The sequence below is a fragment of the Anoplophora glabripennis genome, unplaced genomic scaffold, assembly GCF_000390285.2.
Source record: "Anoplophora glabripennis isolate ALB-LARVAE unplaced genomic scaffold, Agla_2.0 scaffold1421, whole genome shotgun sequence".
NCBI lineage: Eukaryota > Metazoa > Arthropoda > Insecta > Coleoptera > Cerambycidae > Anoplophora > Anoplophora glabripennis.
In genome coordinates this window covers 1-6260 of record NW_019417497.1, presented here as the reverse complement: position 1 = coordinate 6260, position 6260 = coordinate 1, and positions in this window count along the sequence as shown.

The following is a 6260-nucleotide window of genomic DNA, read 5'->3' as shown; positions in this document are numbered from 1 at the left end:
TACATGCGTCTAGCGCATATATATATATACGTTGTTTGTAAGACATCCATCAATACGTTTTGGCATAAGCCTACTTTGAGAAATGTCATTTATTTTATATACCGTAATATTGTAAGAGTTCAATTAAAAACCTTTTTCTCGAAAATCGTCCACATTATGAAGTTCTAACAAGAGTACATTATTTTTAGAAAATAAAATTGTACATTAGAAATTGGAGCCCGAATGGTAAAAAACATTACCTTAAAAAAATTAGAACTTAAAATTTAATAGGAATAACTAGCGCCCTCTATGAAATATCCATCCGAATAATTAGACCAGCGTATTTGGCGTCCTTAAAAACTCCGGCGTACCAAATTTCATAAAAATATTTCGCACCGTTTGGAAATTTTCGTAAAAAATCTCTATTTAAAAAATTTTATTTTATCGCTCTGTATCTCGAAAACAAGAGGAGATAGACATATGTTCATGACAAAAAATTCTCATTTTTTGTCGTACTTTCACCCCCTGTATTTACGGGAGGTCTTTCTGAAACACCCTGTATATGGGGCATTTTACGTCAAACCGATCACCCTACCTATACAAAAATTGATTTGACCGATTTAGACGTATAAGGTCTTAAAATAAAAGAGTCTTTCATGAGAAATTCAATATGGTGAATATGGCGCCTACAAAATTCACTCTTGGTAAATTTAGGAAAAAACATTGATAAAATTTAAAAGAATGGGGATATCCCAATGCATATATTAAGTTTTTGGGTCCGCTGATTACGAAGCAATCATCGGAAATAAATTCAAAATGGCAGATCCAATATGGCAGACATAAAACCCATATAACAGTACCATAACGATTTCAGATCACTTGAAGATTAGAGTCCGGGGGCTTTTGGGTTCTCAGATAATAAAATTTACTATTGGAGTATTGAAAGTCAAAATGACGAAACCAATATGTCGAAAGAGGAATCTCAACTATCCTTCTCGTGGCAAAAAAACGATTATATCTTACATAAAGTAATGTCTACAGTTTTTAGGAAGTGTGATCACAAATTTACTATTGAAGTTTTAAAATTCAAAATGGAGGATCCAATATGGCATACGAAGAATCCCGAATCTTCTCCTTGTCGGCAAAAAACGATTACATATCACTTAGCTCACTGAAATTAAACAGTCCGGATGCTCTTAGGAATTCTAATTACAAATTTGCCATTGAATTTTCAAAATTCAAAATTACGGACATGTTCCTCAACAATCCCTCGTTTGTGGTAAAAAACCTAATCATGTCCAAAAAATTCTTCTATCGACGTTCTGATGCTAGTAATCATTTTTACAGTTTTATAACTTTTGACTTCTTGTTCGCGGTATTTTCACCACACAAGGGCACATTTTAAAATATTTTTAATATGACTTTAAAGATAAGCAAAAATTTTAATCAATTTTCTCGTAAAATGAACAATAAAAATGTTTTACTGTCCGTTTCTACCAAAGTAGGCCGATTCATACACAAATTGAGATTATAATATAAATTTCAATTCTAAGCAACTTTCGTTAATAACATATTTCTGTATTGTTAAAAACAAAGGTAGTTTATTTTTGAACGATTTTTATATTTACTGATTGTCTCATCACCCTGTACACGCAATGTGAAAGTTCTCCATATTAAAGACAAGCAAAAATTTTAATTAAGAATGCCTTTTTCTCGTAAAAACTTAGCAACTATTCATTTTAGACAAAAATGGAAGAGGAAAAAAGTTTTGTAATTAAATTTTGATCAAGAGAGAGTTAGTTGCAATTCGAAAAAATAATTATTGTTATTGCAAAAATCGGAAAAATCATCTAAAAATTACAAAAAGTTAGTTTATTTGTCAATTTTTTTCAGACACTTGAATAATATCTACTAGGATCTTCATACTATTCCCAATTAAACCTCTTACTGCATAGAATCATCACACCAAATTTCATCCAATTCGGTTCGATAGTTTTTACATAATACCTAATTGTTTAAATTTCTTTTCAAATTAAAAGATTTTCAAAATCAAATTTCTAAAAATCTAAAGCTTTGAATACTTGAAAATTTCACCACAAAAAGAAGTCCTCAAGCTTTAAAATGGTTTTTTAAAAATTCAAATCGGACGATTAGGCGTGCTGTGGTGATTGTTTAATCATTTTCGCCATTTTCACGCTTATAAAAAATTGCAATAATTTAATGTTTTTTTCAAATTTTCTTTTATTTTAAAATATGGTTTGAAACGAATATTTTTAAAAAAACTGATGATCCGCCCATTATTTTTGGAGTTATAGCCCGTTAAAGTTATCCCTTATTTACAGCAAAACTATAAGGATATATATAAAAATCATTTTAAAGCTTGAGAGCTCTTCTTTTTATGGTGAAATTTTCAAGTATTCAAAGGCTTTAGATTTTTAGAAATTTGATTTTAAAATTTTTTTTAAACAATTATGTAAAAACTATCGAACCGAATTGGATAAAATTTGATGTGATGATTCTATGCAGTAAGAAGTTTAATAGGGAAAAGTATGAAGATTCTAGGTATTATTCAAGTGTCTGAAAAAAATTGACAAATAAACTAGCATATTTTGCAATTTTTTAAATGATTATTCCGATTTTTGCAATAACAATATTTATTTTTTCGAATTGCAACTAACTCTATCTTGATCAAAATTTAATTACAAAAATTTGTTTCCTCTTCCATTTTTGTCTAAAATGAATAGTTGCTACGTTGTCGACGAGAAATCCAAGAAAAAAATGATTTTTTTGCAATTTTTTATACTTTTTTGCAATAACAATTAAATCCACGTTTTTTTTTATTTGCATAGAAAAATTATCATTCCTGATGTTATTTGGAAGCCGTTAAAGCAAAAATCTCCGATCATATGCGTTTTACCCAACCCGAAACAGATACCGTCTGGACTACGCATACAGTTTGCGCGCTCGGTAAGTGATATATTTGACTCCGTTTTAAACGCCCCTGCCCCAACTAGGCTGTCAGCAACTTTCATTTTCGTACTCCCCCGAAGGTCTAGATGTCTAGAATATATATTATGAGTTGCTGACATTAATCTGATCACGGGGCGATTTTCGTATTTACCCCCGCACCCCCAACCCCTGCCCCACAAGGGGTGTCAGCAAACTCTGAAATCCTGTTATACAACATACGACCAACACATTAAAAACAAAATTGGCCATTAATCCGATCACGGGAGATTTTGACACCAATCTCTCAGTCTATGAGGGCTCTAAAGATTTTGAATCTGTTGTAAAGGTTTTCTTACATCAAAAACTCGGGAGCACGCTCTAAAAGAACTTTATTCAGTTAAATACACTGTGTGAATAATAATATGTGATAATAATAAAGAGACAAATTGTATGCATAGATATGTTAAAGCAATATAGAAAAGTTTTACATGCGTCTAGCGCGGTTTCATACTAGTAACTCCCGATAATATACTGCGGATGGTGCGGGTTGACGTTCAGGTGGTTTTCAAAATGTTGCCGAATCTCCATACGTTTGGCGGAACACTCTCGTCCTGTCCGCCAAAATAAAGTTACGAAAAAGCCTCCGCTGTTGGACGCCTTCCCCCTCAGGCCTCTTTCGGAAGATGGTCTTTTTGGTCCAAAGATGGAAAAATTGGAAACTGAGGCAAAAACTTTTCCGTCTTCATAAAAGGGTTTACGGAGAGGTTATGCTTGGATGGATCGTCGTAATAATTTCGGGGATGATGGACGGTATGAAGTGATACCGCAATTTTGAGACTCGGCCGAGATCTTGCGGACACCTTCGGCGGAAACTAAGAAAACATGGAATCCTGTTTTGGATTAGCTGCATAGACTTTTTTCTAGAACTAAAGAACCTTACCATAAATTAGAAAAATCGGGGGTTGTTTATAAAATTGATTGTTTTAATTGTAACCAGACATACATTGGACAAACAGGCCGTACGCTAAAAGGTAGACTTACATCCCGCAAGTGATTGTAATTTAAAAAAAAAACGTCCTGTGCTCTTTCAGAACATACATTAAGTACAGGCCACAAAATGAATTTTAACGGTGTCACAGTTTTGGAGAGTGAAATAAACTGTAATAAGCTTGTTTTTCTGGAAATGGTTCGTATCAATGAATTTTCTAATGCTCTGAATAAAAAGTCAGATATTAATAATTTGAGTTGTATTTATAATTTTTTATTACATTTTGATAAATATAGAAATTTACCTATGTCGTTTACAAATTTGGAGTGATTTGCCGCCTCCGTTTTAAGTTGGTACTGTGGTTGGCAATGCTAATTGTCCCTGTATGTTGTTCTCTAACCTCATTGGCTGTTACTAGTTTGAATATTAGTAGATTGTCTTCAAAAAAACTTGTTCTGATAAAGATATAAAATATAGTTCACATTTCAAAGGCATGGCTCCTTTTTATTGTATCAGTTGTTAAATGTTAAAAATTGACTGAAAAATTGTTAAAAAAAAAATGTTGACTATAGTTACAATTGTTTTTAATCTAGTGAAGTTCATAAAATTTTAAAAACAATGTTCTTGTATTTCTCTTTTTTGATGATTATATTATAATCTCAGGTTATGTAAGTATGTAATAGGCTTTTATAACTTATTATTCTATTGCAGATATTAATTATATTATAGATGTCTTGAGAAAGGAAATAAACATTTCCGAAAGCTTGACAACAACATAGAGTGTTCTTATTATACTAGCCCTTAGCACTGTTGATTGCAATCCCAAATACATCACTCATCATATACATCATATAATATGGAAAACTTCTTGAACCTTTTGTCTTCTAATTGGTAATTATTTATCTTAGGTACCAGGTTCTAGTTTGACCGCTGGTCAAAATGATAAAAAACACACAGCAATAATTTTTTATTAAATTCTAACGTGTTTCGCTCCCGATCGGGGACTTTTTCAAAGATTATTTTTCAAATAAAAACACATTATTTTGTACAAGTCACACTAAAAACCTGAAAATATAAAACAACTTAATGATTTACAATTTTAACATGCATTACATTTTAATTTTTATAATAATTTTTTTGTTAATACATACCTAAGAGCAACCAACTCCATGTATAATATAAAAGAAAAGAAAAACCAAAATTTTTTAAAACAACAGTTGCATTAGGAGAACTTTTTTGTTATTCATTTTTATTTTGCATTTAATTTTTGTGTTGAACATCATCATAATTTAAACTTTATGTGTGAAAACTATTAATTTAGGAACCACGATACAGATATGTGGAAGTACTGATATCGAGTGAGAGCAAAAACAACGATTCAAACAGATTATCCGAATGGTGGCAAATTTTTGTAGAAATAAAATGAAAGAAGTGAATATCAGAGACATCTAGGAGATTTGTTGTAAACCAACGAGAAACAAAGAAGAAAACATAATTTAAAAAAAATTAAGTGTATCCAATAAATGAACCATATTATTAATTATTAGAAAACAGTAGCATTTATTTAATTAAATTGTGATATATCTGACTTAGGTTTTTTATATCAGTTTTGTCATTAACACTATTTTTATTTTTTTTAATATAAATCATTTCCTGAATTAGTCTTTTATTGTAATTAGGTTCTTTGACTAAAATTTTAGTTTGATTAAAATTAAAAGAATGTTTTTTTTTCCTTCATATGTTTATTAAGAGTAGTAGAACAGTTTTTGTATATTTGTGGCCTTTTAAGCTGTTTTCTAAATTATGTGGAGTCATACCTATATATTGACTATTGCAATCATTAAGGCGGAAAAAACAGTAAAATAGGTAAGTAACTTGCATGCTAAGAAATGGCATATGCCGGCGGATGGCACACTGCTGATACATTTGCAAGTAAAATGAAATGCCTCGTTAGTATTATGGCTTATTGGCATGTCAGTAGGTAGCAAGTAGACACGTTCCGACATGCCACTTGAACTCCCCCGAAACCCCCCGCCTCACATTGCATGCCAAAAAATCAAATGATGTGCAATTTACTTGCGCGCCTTCTACAGGCATGCCTTTTAATAAATATACATACCAGGAGCTATCTCCTGCAAGCTCCTTGCATGCTATTGTGCAAGCAAGAGGCATGTGTATTTCCGCCTTTTTACATGGAATAGAATATACAACGTGAGAGTTTTTTAAAATAGGAGTTTTACTTTTTAAAAGTGTAAATAATTTATTTAATTGGTTGAAAGATTTATGAGCAACAGAAATTTTATACTTGGATAAGATAAATTTAATTTTTTCAGATAAACATTGT